The following is a 16,150-nucleotide window of genomic DNA, read 5'->3' on the forward strand; positions in this document are numbered from 1 at the left end:
TGTCCATTGGATTTAGAAAGAAATTTAAGTATGGTTGTTTTTTTTTCGTTGCTGTTTTTTTTTTTTTTGAGATGGAGTTTCGCTCTGTCACCCAGGCTGGAGTAGAGTGGCTTGATCTCATCTCACTGCAACCTCCGCCTCCTGGGTTCAAGCGATTCTTCTGCCTCAGCCTCTGGAGTAGCCGGGACTACAGGCACGTGCCACCATGCCCAGCTAATTTTTGCATTTTTAGTAGAGACGGGGTTTCACCATGTTGGCCAGGCTGGTCTTAAACTCCTGACCTTGTGACTCACCCGCCTCGGGCTCCCAAAGTGCTGGGATTACAGGCATGAGCCACCATGCCCAGCCTAAGTATGGTTTTTAAAACAAATTTGCTTTGACTATTAATGAGGGTTTATGTTACATGTTTATAGAAGTTTCTGCAATAACATAATTTCTTGGAAATGTAATATTGTATCTAATAAATTCTGGGTAAGATTTTGGGTGATCATCAAATAGGCCATGTTCCAAACTTTGTTTTTATGTTGGTTACTGGAAACTTAGAATGTATTTTCTCATAGAAACATTATGATAAATGGTGGTGAACTTCCCAAGGTAATTTTTTTTTTTAAAATTGAGATGGAGTCTTGCTTTGTCATCCAGGCTGGAGTGCAGTAGCACGATCTTTGCTCACTGCAACCTCCCCTAACTGGGTTCAAGAGATTCTCATGCCTCATCCTCCCGAGTGGCTGGGACTACAGGCATGGGCCACCACACCCGGCTAATTTTTATTTTTTTTTAGTAGCGACGGGGTTTTACCACGTTGGTCAGGCTGGTCTCAAACTCCTGACATCAGGTGATTTGCCCACCTCGGCCTCCAAAAGTGCTGGGAATAAAGGTGTGAGCCACCGTGCCTAGCCCCCCAAGATACTTCTTAAAACCCCATGTTACTGAGTGTGACTATTGTACCTTTTAAATTGTTTTTGTTTTTGTTTTGAGATGGAGTCTTGCTCTGTCACCAGGCTGGAGTGCAGTGGTGCAGTCTTGGCTCACTACAACCTCCGCCTCCTGGGTTCAAGCGATTCTTGTGCCTCAGCTTCCCGAGTAGCTGGGATTACAGGTGTGCGCCACTGCACCCAGGTAATTTTTGTATTTTTAGTAGAGACTCACCATTTTGGCCTGGCTGGTCTTGAACTCCTGACCCCAGGTGATCTGCCTGCCTCGGCCTCCCAAAATACTGGGATTACAGGCATGAACCACTGCACCTGGCCTCTGAATTCTTTTTAGCAAATGAAGTTGTCATTGACACCTAAACCTGGTAAAGACAGAACAGAAAAGGAAGTTGCAATCTAATACCAGTATAAATATAGAAGAAAAAAGTGAGCAAATAAAATCTGATGCAAAATTAGTAATATTATATGCCTTCTAAAAATTTATGTTGAATTTAATTCATTTATTTGAATACTTTTATTACTATAACTATTGAAAGTTATGAATTCTCCTTTGACCATTGTTTTCCATTTGTACTATAGTTTCTGCTATGTAGTATTTTCGTTATTCTTTCAGTATTGTTTTTCCAGTTTGTGTTTTCAGGAGATTGAGACCATTCTGGCTAACATGGTGGTGAAACCTTGTCTCTACTAAAAATACAAAAAAAATTAGCCAGGCATGGTGGCGGGTGCCTGTAGTGCCAGCTACTCGGGAGGCTGAGGCAGAAGAATGGTGTGAACCCAGGAGTCGGAGCTTGCAGTGAGCTGAGATCCCGCCACTGCACTCCAGCCTGGGTAACAGAGCGACACTCTGTCTCAAAAAAAAAAAAAAAAAAAAAAAAAAGGCCGGGAGCGGTGGCTCAAGCCTGTAATCCCAGCACTTCGGGAGGCCGAGACGGGCGGATCACGAGGTCAGGAGATCGAGACCATCCTGGCGAACACGGTGAAACCCCGTCTCTACTAAAAAATACAAAAAACTAGCCGGGCAAGGCAGCGGGCGCCTGTAGTCCTAGCTACTCGGGAGGCTGAGGCAGGAGAATGGCGTAAACCCAGGAGGCGGAGCTTGCAGTGAGCTGAGATCCGGCCACTGCACTCTAGCCCGGGCGACAGAGCCAGACTCCGTCTCAAAAAAAAAAAAGAAAAAAAAAAAATAATAATAATAAAAAGAAATAAAAAAATTATGTATTAAAATTTATAATATTTGTTTCATTATCTGCTAATAATTGCAATAATTGCTCATTGCACAAAATATTTTTTAACTTACATGGAAATATGATCTATAATTTTAATTAATATGTATTTTTGTTTCATAGAATTATGGTAGAATGAGAAATAAAAGACTTCTAGTTATAAAATATGAAATTAGGATAAAATTATTTGGAGAGAGTGCAGTAAAATGCAAGTTAAACAAGATACAGCTGGTGTAAAATTTCTGTTGTATTTAACATAATTTATGTATTTTTTAAGTAGATTTAAGGATGGATGTCAGCTTGCTTTGATAGTTCAGTTTCTTTGGATACACTTAAAAGAGTGACATAATTTTATTTTAAGATGTAAATATTTACAGTAAATTAGAAACTACATCTTTTGCAAGTACTTAATGAATTTTTTTAAATGTGAATTAAAACTTTAGCTATAAGAAGAAATATGCAAGAATATGTGTAATTTTCTAAATTTTTTTTGTGGGGTACGAGCATTCAAATTTGAACACTACTGCCATAGGTTTATTTGAAAAAGAAGCTAAATTAGATATGGCTATTGCAGAATGCAGAGGAGGTGAACATTTTTATCCTGATTTACACATGCATAGGCAAATATGGTAGTTTAAGAAATGGCTTGATAATTAAAAGAGTTCTTTCTTTCTTTCTTTTTTTTTTGAGACAGTCTTGTTCTGTCACCTAGGCTGGAGTACAGTGGCACGATCACGGCTCAGTGCAGCCATGACCTTCTGGGCTCAAGTGGTCCTTCCACCTCAGCCTCTCTAGTAGTTGGGACACCATGATGTCTGGCTAATTTTTTATTTTTTGTAGAGATGGGGTCTCACTATGTTGCTCAGGCTGGTCTCAAACTCCTGGGCTCAAACAATCCTCCTGGCTTGGCCTCCCAATGTGTTGGGATTACAGGGGTCAGCCAGCTTGCCTGGACAGTTAAAAGGGTCTTGAGCTTGAACATAGCAGTCATAGTTAATTTTTTGAGCTCAGTTATACCAAAAATTGAAATCTTATTTTTCTTTTCTAGTATATAATGTAATCCTCCCATTTATAAAATAATAAAATTGTATTTATCACCTTACTAGTATGTATAGGTAAAAATATTTATCTTGAACCATTAGAGGGCAGCACAGTTTTATCTTTGGAATTAACTTTCACAACATGTAAATACTTTTGAGTCACAGGCTTAATATAAGCATGATTAAAATAAACTGTGAAATTTTAAGTTAAAATTAAAATATTTCATTTGGAATTTTTGTAATATAAAAAATGTGGTAGCAAGATAAAAGTAAGTCCTCCTCTTCTTTTTTCTCTCCCTTTCCTTCTTCCTAACCGCGTTAGAACTTTTACAAAGTTCAAAAGTTATACAACTTGATTCTAAACTTAATATTTACCTTGATTTTCAGATGAAGCATTACTTAAGTCAGTGTTGTATAAGATGTTCCATGGTAAAAGGGATTTGAAGACAAATTTTGGAAATGCTGCATACTGTATCTCTCTTAAAAATTCCTAAAGGTGTCATGAAGAAAACTATTTACCTAAGTGGTTCCCAGCCCTAACTGAACATCAGGCTTCCCTGGGCAGCTTTAAAAATTCTGATGCCCAGGCTTTATCTCAAGTAATTAAATCAGAATTTCTGGTTGCAGAGCTTGAACCCCAATGTTTTTTAAAACTTCCCCAGGTAATTCTATGTCCAGTCATGTAAATACTGGTCCCCACAACCTAAAACACATTACCCTCTATTAACATCAAAGATTATGAGATGGTTTAAATAGTCATAGAACTTTTGAAAGAAGTAAAGAAGAAGGTAAGAATTACAGTTAACCACACTCCTTAGGGACAATTGTTCCGGACAGCTAGCTTCCCCACATTGCTGAGGATTCACTTTTTTTTGGAAACTAAAACTTTACTTAGTTCAGTAATTTTGGATAGAAATATTTCTAAAAGTTATGGCATATATTTTTTATATCCTTAAATAGAAAATGCCACAATTCTTAGCATAAAGAATCCTTCCTGTTGACTCATTGTCAGCCTTATAAACAATAAGTATTATCATAAGCCTCATGAGATATTTACGTGGTTTGTCCTTATACCAGATAATCCTAGACATCTGTTTCTAGAGTACTCAAGTGTGCTTTTAGTTACTTTCCAAATCATTCTTGGCAGTCAGATTGTCATCTTATTTCTTGTTTTTGTTAGTGTACCTTTGCATATTGCTTCCTCCTTTCTTTAATGCTTTTCAATTGCTATTATCTTGAAAACTGGTATTATAGTTTGAATTTGGGGCAAAGTAAGAGTAGCAGGGCTTTAATTAAGCCCTAAGATGCCCCCTTAAGTGTGGAGTACATAGAGTTTTATCTAGTTGGTGGATTTTTTTTACTTCAGAATTCATTTTATTCTATCATATATTTTGCTAAGAATCTGCCTTTTGAGTAGTATGAAGTGGCCAGATAGTTCAATATCTGGTTTGGTGAATATCTATATGTATATATGTATGTGTAAGTGTGTTACACATATATATTTAATGACATGAAATACTTTGGTTGTTTGGGATTGGACACAAATAACAGCTTTTTTTTTTTTTTTTTTTTGAGACGGAGTCTTGCTCTGTCACCCAGGCTGGAGTGCAATGGCGCAATCTCCGCTCACTGCAACTTCCGCCTCCCAGGTTCAAGCGATTCTCCTGCCTCAGCCTTCCGAGTAGCTGGTATTACAGGCGCCTGCCAGCACACCCGCCAGCACGCCCGGCTAAGTTTTTTTTTGTATTTTTAGTAGAGACGGTTTTTCACTATGTTAGCCAGGCTGGTCTTGAACTCCTGACCTCATGATCTGCCTGCCTTGGCCTCCCAAAGTGCTGGGATTACAAGCGTGAGCCACCGTGCCTGGCCAGAAATAACAGTTTTAATAAATTTCAAATCACTTTCTTGTATGTTAAAGGAAACAGAAAGGGTTCATTTGTGCATGGTTTAGTCTTTCTTTTGAATGTGGAAGTTCTTCTTTGTGTGTTTAAAAAAAATTAAAAAGTGAAACATTTTCCAAAATGAGGAGATTTGCTAGTAAGTAATGCATATGTCTATGAAATTATCTGCCTGATAATTTTATTTATATAATTTCTTTTTTTTTCCCCCTTCCAATCCTTCATGGTTTTCTTTTTTACACACAAAGCTTACAACCTTTATTTTTCCAACTGGAAAACCAGTTTTTCCAACACTTAAAAAAAAAAATTATCCTTTTATCATATGCTGAAAGCCCTACTCATAACAAGCCCACTTCTGCGTTTGACTCTGTACACTGACCCTTCATTTACTTCCCAAACCGACCCTTTTGGTAACTTTCGGTGAAGAGGTGGCTTTAATAAATATATTCTCCAGAAATCTCGAGAACCTTTGCTTGAGTCAGGATGAGAGGTGCCACCACAGTGTAAACAGAACAGCTGAGTCCTCCGGGTAGGCGCCAGGTGCGATCTGCACAGACCACGTGTATGGGAGGCCTGGAGTCAGAGGCATTTCCTCAAAATGCGTCCCCTGTCTCCAGCAGAGCACACCAGGCCCCAGGGTCCCGTGGACAGGGCTGGTCCCAGCGTATGCATGCCACTTTCTGGGCTTTGCAGGGTGGTAGGCCAGAGGCTGCCCTCAGCAGGAAGCCCACTCAGAGGCCAGGGCCTCTTGTTCCACTTGGCAGAGATCCCAGAAGGAGCCAGGGGGCAGCATCGGAACCTGGGGCCCAGGTAGTGGTGCCTAAGGGCACAGCAGCCGCAGGCCATTGGCAAGGCCAGAAGACGGTGAGTGGAAAGCCGGGGGTGTGTGGAGTGACCCCCGAGAAGGGGCTGTTCAGCTGGGAGTCCTGCATTTGCCGTTTGTGTTTTATCCGGCGATTTTGAAACCAGGTTTTTGTCTGGACCTCTGACAGCTGCATCTCCCTGGCCAGCCTCTTCCGCTGCAAAGGGCCCAGGTACTGGTCTTGCCGGAAGACGCCCTCCAAGGCGCGGACCTGCTCCATGGTGAAGACTGTGGGGACGCCAGGGAGCCCGCCAGGTGTTTGGCCCTTTACCCAGCCACGGTCCTCTCCGACGGAGGCAGGTTTGAGGACCTAGCCTCTGTGATGCTGACGGCCTGAGGGGGCTCCTAGGAGCCGGATGCCTGACCTGGGCCGGGGAGGCTCCTCAGGGAGACGTTGGCAGGCCTGGGGGTGTGGGTCGGTCCTGAGCAGCTGTTTTGGGAGAGCCAGTCCACGGAGCCAAAGCTAGAGGGCTGCTGCCGCCACGAGGTGGGGAGGAGGAGGGACGTATGGCGGTCAGGTGGGCCCGAGGGAAGGCCAGGCGGGGCTGGCCAGGGGCAGGATCCACTATTTATATAATTTCTACAAAGGTGTTCTTTCATTGACTTGATGTTTTTGCTTGGCATTGTTCTATTCCTTCATTTAGAGTCCTTACATATATATTTTTTCTGTTCTATTATTGCCCTTTATTTTTAGAGTCTCTTCTTGGAAAACTTTCTTTTGGAACTTTTGATTTCTAGGTGTGACAACTTCTGTTCACTGATTTGACGAAAAAAAGAAATAGGATTGCACAGTATTTTTCTTTAGAAGGAAGAAACCCGCCCTTTTTGTGAGTTGTAGATCAAAAGTCAACAGAGAAATGTTGGTTCCACATTAAAAATTTCCTAATACGTATTACTGTCTGATGTATAAGTAGCAAATATTCTACCTTTAATAGTGTTTAGTTAGAGATGGGGGTTATCATTTGTAAGGAATATTAAAGAGAACTTTCTTTCTTTGGTTTGATATAGATGAGTGACTTGTAAAACATTTTTGTCTCTGACCTGTGCTAAGGAATTTTTAAAAATAATATGACCCAGTACATAAATACCTACATCCACACAGATATACATTTTTACAAATATCACTAAAACAAAAGATTTATGAAGCAGTAATACCCTTAACATCTGTATTATACTCTAATATTTTCTGTTTTATTAGAAATTATAGTTGTGGGCTGGATGCGGTGGCTCACGCCTGTAATCCCAACACTTTGGGAGGCCGCAGCAGGTGGATCATGAGCTCAGGAGATCGAGACCATCCTGGCTAACATGGTGAAACCCCATCTCTACTAAAAATACAAAAAATTAGCTGGGCATGGTGCCAGGCGCCTGTAGTCCCAGCTACTTGGGAGGCTGAGGCAGGAGAATGGCCAGAACCCGGGAGGCAGAGCTTGCAGTGAGCCAAGATCCTGCCACTGCATTCCAGCCTGGGCAACAGAGCGAGACTCCCTCTCAAAAAAAAAAAAAAATAGTTGTGGTTTATTAAATTTATTACATGACCTGTTAATGGGTCATAGTTTATACTTTAAAAAATATTTATCTAAATGACTTCCAAGGTTTCATCCAACAGAAGATTCTATGTTACCATGACTCCATGCTCTCATAGAGAATCAAAGCTCATCATAGAGCAGCTGGGAGCATGTTAAATTAGAAATGATAATAGAAATTCTCCCAAGACATCTGGATATTCAGTTATCCCCAACATATCTAGAAGTCCAGTGTCACCAGTTACTTAAAAAGTATAGAATCTTTGAATAAAATCTGTGATTTACTTAATACTGTTGTATCAGTGTTCAGTTTCCAGTTTTGACGAGTGTTAACTATGTTTTTGTCAGTTGCTAACATTAGGGAAAGCTAGATGAAGGGTGTATGGGAACTCTATACTGTCTTTGCACTATGTATATGTCTATATATATATATAGTAGAAGACATATTTTAACTAATAAAATGTATAGAGCATCTTTGAGTAGTATGCTCTCAAAGATATCTAAAACCTTCTCAAAGATATCTAAAGTGTTTTGTTTGGAACTTTTGTTGTGATATATTGATGATAATATCATATAAACTGCACTGTCCCTCACAGTACATTTTAATATGACTTTTATGAGTAAGAGAAAGAAGTTTAGTGAGCTGTATTACAGTTGAGTTTATTAATCCTATTTGATGGTTACTTGACAGTTCCTTTTAGGAGTTTAGAACTAGGAGAAGAATTAGCAGAATAAATTCTTCAAAGAAGATACCAAATTACAGAGTGGGGTTGGTATTATCTTTTTTATAATTTCTATTGTGATGGGACAAATATAATGAGGAATAGGTGAGTCTAGAAATAATTTCTAGAACATTGCAAAAGATCAGGGTCAGCAACCTGGAACTGATAATGGGTAGCAGTGTTAGTCATTTTAAATACAAATAGGATTCTTAAATGATAAGCAAGAATAATGATCTCTATGAAGTGATGAGATGCTGGAAAAACACCACTTATTGGCTATCAAAAAAATATTTTTAACTGACTGAGTTAGAAACAAGAATATGGGATGTGCAGAATGTTTGGAAATCTCGGTCTGTGTTTTGCATCTCTGAACTATTACACCATTGGACTAGTCTTTCTTGGCTTGATGCCTTTAGAAACTACATATTAGCTTCATCAAAAAACTCTTATTGGAGGCTGGCCTGGCAGCCCAGCACTTTGGGAGGCCAAGGTGGTAGGATTGCTTGAGGCCAGGAGTTTGAGACCAGTCTGGGCAACATAGCAAGACTTCGTCTCTAAAAAAAATTAAAAAATAAGTTGGGCATGTGGTGCAGGCCTGTAGTCCCAGCTACTGGGGAGGCTGAGGCAGAAGGATCACCTGAGCCAAGAAGTTTGAGGCTGCAGTGAGCTATGATGGTACCACTGTACTCCAGCCTGTGTGACAGAGAGAGACTCTGTCTCTAAAAAACAAAAACAAGAAAACTCTCATTTGAAAAACAAAACACACCTGAAAGACTCCAAACCTAGCCCTTTTCAGAAAGTCAAGGTATAACCATTTACAGTAAAGAAAAAGGGTAATTTTAATGGCAGAGGTTAAAAGTTCAAAGAAAATTGCATGTTGGGTATTTTTTGTATACTTACCACCATGCTGACAGCAGTAAGGTGATTCAAGGGAAATACGTGAAATTGCTCCTGCCCATAGGAATGTGTGTTACCTTCAGGGAGATAAGATGATAACAGTAAAAGTTATGTAGTCCAGTGTATGTAGAACACTGCCAGTTTCTGTATACACAGACATGGTAGTTCTCCAAAGTATATATATTTTATCCCTGTTTTAGTTATGAAGAAACAGAGACTCAAGTTTAATTTGCTCATGTCATTTATGTAGTAAGTTATAGAATTGGATTATAAATCTATTGCTGCAAAACTCTAAAACTCATTTTATAAAATAATTTTGTTATTGGGTATTTTGAATACTATGAAGTAAAATAATCGAAGCCTCACTTCAAAACATATTTTTTTCTAGAATAAAGATCACCATGAAATAAAATCATTCAAGAAAATACTAGGAATGATAGTATATGTGGGATGTAAATTTTCAAGATACATATTCGGAAACTTCAGAATGTAGCTAATTATTATTGATTTAGTTTTTCTGTCTTCCTTTGAAAAAATGTTTTTCTTAGAAATAATTAGAGATTCACTGAAAGTTGTAAAAATGGCACACCAAAGCCCGTGTACTCTGCACTCAGTCTCCCCCATCGGTTATTTTACAGACTCATAGGACAATATTTCAAACCAGTATACTGACATTGGTAAATGTGTGTGTTGTAGTTCTGTTTCATTTTATCACGTGTAGATTCATGCAACCACTGCAGCAATCAAGATGCAGAACTCGCTGGGCATGGTGGCTCATCTCTTTCAGCTCTTTGAGAGGTCCAGATGGGACAGATAGCTTGGGGCCAGGAGTGTGAAACCAGCCTGGGCAACATAGTGAGATCCCATCTCTACGAAAATAAAAATAAATTAGCGAGGCATGGTGGTCCATGTGTTTTGTCCTGGCTATTTGGGAGGCTAAGGTGGGAGGGTTGCTTAATTCCAGGAATTTGAGGCTACAGTGAGCTATGATCATACCACTGCACTCCAGCCTGGGCAACAGAATGAGACTGTCTCCAAAAAAAAAAAAAAATACAGAATTATTCTGTCACCACAAAGCTCTCCCTCATGTTGTCCCTTACTAGTCTTCCCTTCACCTCTGCTTCCCTACCATCTTTAGCCCTTGGCAACCATGTATCTATTCTCCGTCTCTGATATTCAAGAATATTGCATAAATGGAATCATAGTATGTGACTTTTTGAATACTATGTTTTTGAGTAGTGTTCTGTGTACCACAGTTTGTTGAACCCTTCACCTATTGAGGGATGTTTTGTTTTTCTTCAGTTTTTAGCTCTACAAATAAAGCTGCTATGAATATGTATGGATTTTGTATGGACATAAATATTTATTTCTTTGGGATAAATGCACAGGAGTGTGATACCTGGGTTGTGTAGTAAATATATGTTTAGTATTCTAGGAAACTGCTACACTATTTTCCAGAGTTGCTGAACTGTCTCGCATCACAATCAGGAATGTATGAGAGATTCAGTTTCTCCTCATCCTCCCCAGCATTTGTGGTTGTCAATATTTTTATTTTGGTTGTTCTGATAGGTGTGTAGTGATACATCATTATGGCTTTAATTGACATTTCCATAATGGTTAGGGATGTTGAACATGTTTTTGTATGTGTAAGTATGTGTGTGTGTGTGTATCTGTGTATCTGTTTAGCTGTGTGTCTTTGGTGAAATGTCTCTTACGCACATTTTCTATAAAATTGGTTTTTTTACTGTTGAGTTTTGAGAGTTTTGTATATATTTTAGATATGAATCGTCTGTTAGATATGTGGTTTGCTAATCTTTTCTCCCTTTTTATAGTTTGTCTTTTCATCCTCTTAATGTAGTTTTTCATAGAGCAGAAGTTTTTTATTTTGATGAAGTCCAGTTTATGAATTTTTTTTTTGAGTGTGCTTTGGGTGTCATGTCTGAATCTCCTCACCAAATATAGATCCCCAAAGGTTTTCTCCTAGGTTTTCTTTTAAAAGTTTTATGGTTTACATTTAAATACACATTTTGAGTTAGCTTCTTTTTATTGGTGTCATGTTTAGGTCAAGGGTTTTTGTTTCGTTTTTTTGCCTATGGTTATCCATTTGTTCCAGTACCATTTGTTGGATAGCTCTCCTTCTTCCATCGAATTGCTTTTTTACCTTTGTATAAAGACAGTTGGCCACACTAGTAGTGTGGCTGTTTCTGGGTTCTCTATTATGTTCTGTTGAACTCTGTGTCTTTGCCATCTCCTCACAGTGTTGATTACTGAAGTTACATAATAAGTGTTAAAATAATATGGAGTGGTTTATTATACTTTATTCTTTTTCAAAATTGTTTGGGTTACTCTGTGTTCTTTGCCTTTCCATGTAAATTTTAGAGTAAATCTTTTCTTGTATTTTTACTTTCACCTTCCATGTATTTATTGCTGGTATATAGACATACATTTCAATTTTTGCACTTTGATCTTGTGTCCTGTGAACTTGCTGAATTCACTTGTTAGTTCTAGGTAATTAAAAAGCATATTTCTTTCTGCACAGACAATTATTCCATCTTTAAATAGGGACATTTTTATTTCTTGGTTTCTGATCTGCTTGCCTTTCATTTTGATAAGGTTTGGATCTGTGTCCCCACACAAATCTTATGTTCAGTTGTACCAATGTTAGAGGTTGGGTGGGGTGGGAGATGGACTATGGGGATGGTTTCTCATGAATGGTTTAGCACCATCACCTTGGGGCTGTTCTCGTGACAGTGAGTGAGTTATCGTGAGATCTGGTTGTTTAAAAGTGTAGCACCTCCCTCCTTTCTCTGTTCCTCCTGCTCTGGCCATGTAAGATGTGCCTACTTCCCCTTTGCCTTCTGCCATGATTGTACATTTCCTGAGGCCTCCCAGAAGCAGAAGCCTCAATGCTTCCTGTACAGCCTGCAGAACCATAAGCCAATTAACTACCTGGTCTCAGGTATTTCTTTATAGCTATATGAGAACGGACTAACACATGTTTCATTTCTTACCTTATTGCACTGGCTAGATCTTCAAGCACTGTGTTTACAACACAGTTTACAACACAGTGCTTGAAGAGTAGTGGGAGTGGACATCATTGCCTCATTCTTGATCTTGGGTACAAAACATTCAGTCTTTCACCATTAAGTCTGATTTTAGGTGTAGATTTTTAATAAATATTTTAAATCCAATTGATATGTTCTTCCTAGTTTTTTGAAAATTTTTATCGTGAATGGGTGTTGAATTTTGTTAAATGTTTTGTTGCATCAATTAACTGATCATGTGATTTCTCTTTTTTGACCTGTTAATGTGATAGATTACATTGATTGAATTTTAAATATTGAACCAGTCTTGTGTGCCTTTAATAAACAATACTTGGTCATGATCTAAGAGTCTTTATGTATGTTGCTAATATTCTATTAGGCTTTTTGTCTCTATAGTCATGAAGGATATTTGTCTGTAGTTCCCCTCACCATAAGCCCTTTGGCATTCTTTTTCTGATTTTTTATATGAGGGTACTATTGTACTCCATAAAAAGAGTTGGGAGGCATTCTCTCTTATTCTGTTTTCTGGAAGAGATTGTGTAGAGTTGACATTACATCTTTAAAAGTTTGGCAGAATTCTTCCTGAAAACACCCACATCTGGAGATTTTCTTTTTTAGGAGTTTTAAATGTGTGAATTCAATTTATTGAATACCTATAGGGCTTTTCAAGTCATCTTCACTTTGGGTAAGTTGTGATAGCTGTGCTTTTTGAGGATTTGGCTCATTTTGTCTTAAGTTGTCAAATTTCTGTGTGTAGAATTGTTCTTAGTATTCCCTTATTCTTTTGATGTCTACAGGGTCTCTAGTGATAATCTGTGATTCTTTTCTGATATTGATGATTTGTGTCTTCTTTTTTCTTTGTCAGTGTTGCTGGAAGTTTGTCAGTTCTATTATTCTTTTCAAAGAACCAAGATTTTGTTTAATTGCTTTTATCTGTAGTTTTTTTCTGTTTTCAGTTTTATTGATTTCTATTCTTAGATTTACTACCTTCTGCTTTCTTTAGATTTACTTTCCCCCTTCTTGTTCTTTGTTCTTGAGGTATGGACTTAGATTATTTATTTGAGACATTTCCTCTTTTCTTCCTTTTTTTTCTCAGACTATTCTTCATAACTTTTTTTTTTTTTTTTTAAGAGATAGGATCTTACTCTCTTGCGCAGGCTGGAGTGCAGTGGCATAATCATAGTTCACTGCAGCCCCAAACTTGTGGGCTCAAGTGATCCTCCTGCCTCAGCCTCCTGAGTGGCTAGGACTACAGGTGCACACCTGGCTAATTCTGATCTATGTATTTAGTGTTATGAATTTTTCTCACTTCTGCATCTCACAAATTGTAATATATTGTATTTTATTTTCGTTCAGTTTAAAAATTTCCCTTGATAATTCATTGACCCCCGGATTATTTTAGAAGTGTAGTTTCCAAGTGTTTGGAGATTTTTCCTGTTGTCTTTGTTATTGATGTTTAGTCTGATTCCATCATGGTCAGTGAATACACTGTGTATAATTTCACTACTCTTAAATTTGTCAGGTAAGTTTGGTAAAACATACTTTTCAAAATCTATTTCTAATTTTTTTTTTTTTTTTTTTTTTTTTGAGACGGAGTCTCGCTCTGTCACCCAGGCTGGAGTGCAGTGGCCGGATCTCAGCTCACTGCAAGCTCCGCCTCCCGGGTTTATGCCATTCTCCTGCCTCAGCCTCCCGAGTAGCTGGGACTGCAGGCGCCCGCCACCTCGCCCGGCTAGTTTTTTTTATTTTTTAGTAGAGATGGGGTTTCACTGTGTTAGCCAGGATGGTCTCGATCTTCTGACCTCATGATCCGCCCGTCTCGGCCTCCCAAAGTGCTGGGATTACAGGCTTGAGCCACCGCGCCCGGCCTATTTCTAATTTTTCGTTTTGCGTTCTTAGTTCCTCACTTTCCTGCTTTCTAGGACAAGCCCATACAAACTTTTGGCTTACCAGAGGTACAGCTGTAGCATTTTAATGAGTGTATGTATTTATGCAAACTATATACTCTGCTTTCACTTCAGAATGTGTTATGAGTTTCCATGTAACTAAGTGTACAACTATTTAATAAATTTACATAGTATTCTACTATAGTAATACACCATAATTTATTGTCATTTTTGTTGTGGAGTTTGTTTCTAGTCACCATGAAGTAACAGACAGTAGCACTGACAACAAACATGGGGGCATTTTCAAACACGGCAGTAGTTCCTAGTCTGTGTTCCCATCTTTTTTTAGAGTATAAAAGTACGGGTATATGGGATGTTGATCTTGCTTGATGGGCTCACTGGTCCTCCTGTTTTTAAATTCATATTGTTAGAGGCCATAAGGACCTCTTCCTCTATGATGGCTACCTCTTAGCTCGAAGCTATTATACTATTTGGGCTAACCCTCTGGGCACAGGTACCATTTTGTCTTAGGTGGACATTGGGTATTTCAGAGGATATGCAGATTCAGTGTCCCACTTCACCTAGCCTCTGCCCCCATAGGAATGTGAACTCCTTGATTGGGACTCAGATGTGAGTGATTTCCTTCCTGTATGTGTGTAATATGTGAGTGGGTGGTAATACTTAACGGAGTACCATATGTAGGGGATTAGGGTCTTTACCATATTTGCTATATTAATTAAAGGCTATAGCTACCTAGTGTGGAGGATGTTTAATAGGAATTTCATGTCTTTTCTAAATTTAGTGGGAGAACCTTTTAGGATTCTGGCTTTTGCCAGTGGATAGAGGTTACTGCCATTTACTGAGATGGGAAAGAATGGAGAAGAAACAGATTTAGAGTGCAGCTAAGACTTCAGGGTTAGACATGTCTGTAAGACATCCAAGAGAAGTTGTCAAATATGTGTTTCATATAGGAGACTGGACTCAGGAGAGATCTAGATGAGAGAGGTAACCATGGGAGTTGATTGCATAAAGCTTCTGCTGTTTCAGACCTCTGTTACTTCTGTAACCCACCTACTGCTCCCTAGTATTCCAACTTCACTCCAGCCACACTGGCTGCATTTTCCAAACAAGTCAGGTATACTCCCATTTTAGAGGTATTTATTTTTTGTTCCCTCTCATTTGCTAAGGTCTAATATAACCTTTTCAGTCTTGCCTTTTATTTCACCCCAATCTACTTCACCCTACCCTACCCTGACATTCCCCAGGTCCCTGCTCTGCTTTTTTCTCTATGCTGACTAGTTTCATCTCTACTAGCTTTGTATGGCTAAAGCTGATAAAATAAAGAGAAGCAGTGATAAAAGAGGTAAAGCAGGAAAGGGTAGGCAGAGACTAGATCCTCCAGGGCTATTTTACGAAATTTGGTCTTCGTTTTCAGAAGAGTGGAAGATGAAAGTCTTTTTTTTTTTTTTTGGATGGAGTCTTGCTCTGTCACCAGGCTGGAGTGCAGTGGCGCGATCTCGGCTCACTGTGACCTCCGCCTCCCAGGTTCAAGAGATTCTCCTGCCTCAGCCTCCTGAGGAGCTGGGATTACAGGCACGTGCCACCACGCCCAGCTAATTTTTGTATTTTTAGTAGAGATGGGGTTTCACCACGTTGGCCAGGATGGTCTTGATCTCCTGACCTCATGATCTGCCCACCTTGGCCTCCTAAAGTGCTGGAATTACAGGCGTGAGCCACCACACCCGGCAAAGATGAAAATTTTTGAGTGGAGGAGACCTGACCATGTTTGCATAGAGAAGCAGTATGGGAAAGGCAAGAGTGGTTATGGGTAGATCAAGTGGGAGATTATTGCAGTAAAATAGAAACAAAACCAAAACCGAAACTCAGTGAGTGATCCAGGCACTCTCCTAAGTGTTGAAGAAATTAGGATGGTTCCATCTCCCACTTAAAGAGTAAGTCTAGAAAGTTAGAGAAATTATTTCTACTTAAAGATAAGTGCTCTCGAAGAGGAAGTTCATAGTGGGAGTATAAAGGAGTACGTTTGACCCAGAGGTTCCAAGTTTGTAAACCTGAACTTAATACTTGAACAGCTTTCACAAAATTACTACTAAGAATTA

At 39.1% G+C, this 16,150-nt stretch overlaps 1 protein-coding gene and 1 pseudogene across 17 annotated transcripts in view; one reads left to right on the plus strand and one right to left on the minus strand.

Moving 5' to 3' along the window:
* LOC105483581 (staufen double-stranded RNA binding protein 2) overlaps window positions 1-16,150 on the plus strand; it is a 332,549-nt gene that overhangs the window by 90,842 nt on the left and 225,557 nt on the right. The window lies entirely within an intron of this gene.
* LOC105483617 (homeobox protein VENTX pseudogene) lies at window positions 5,690-10,691 on the minus strand (annotated as a pseudogene).

This window comes from Macaca nemestrina, chromosome 8 (assembly GCF_043159975.1).
Source record: "Macaca nemestrina isolate mMacNem1 chromosome 8, mMacNem.hap1, whole genome shotgun sequence".
Taxonomy (NCBI): Eukaryota; Metazoa; Chordata; class Mammalia; order Primates; family Cercopithecidae; genus Macaca; species Macaca nemestrina.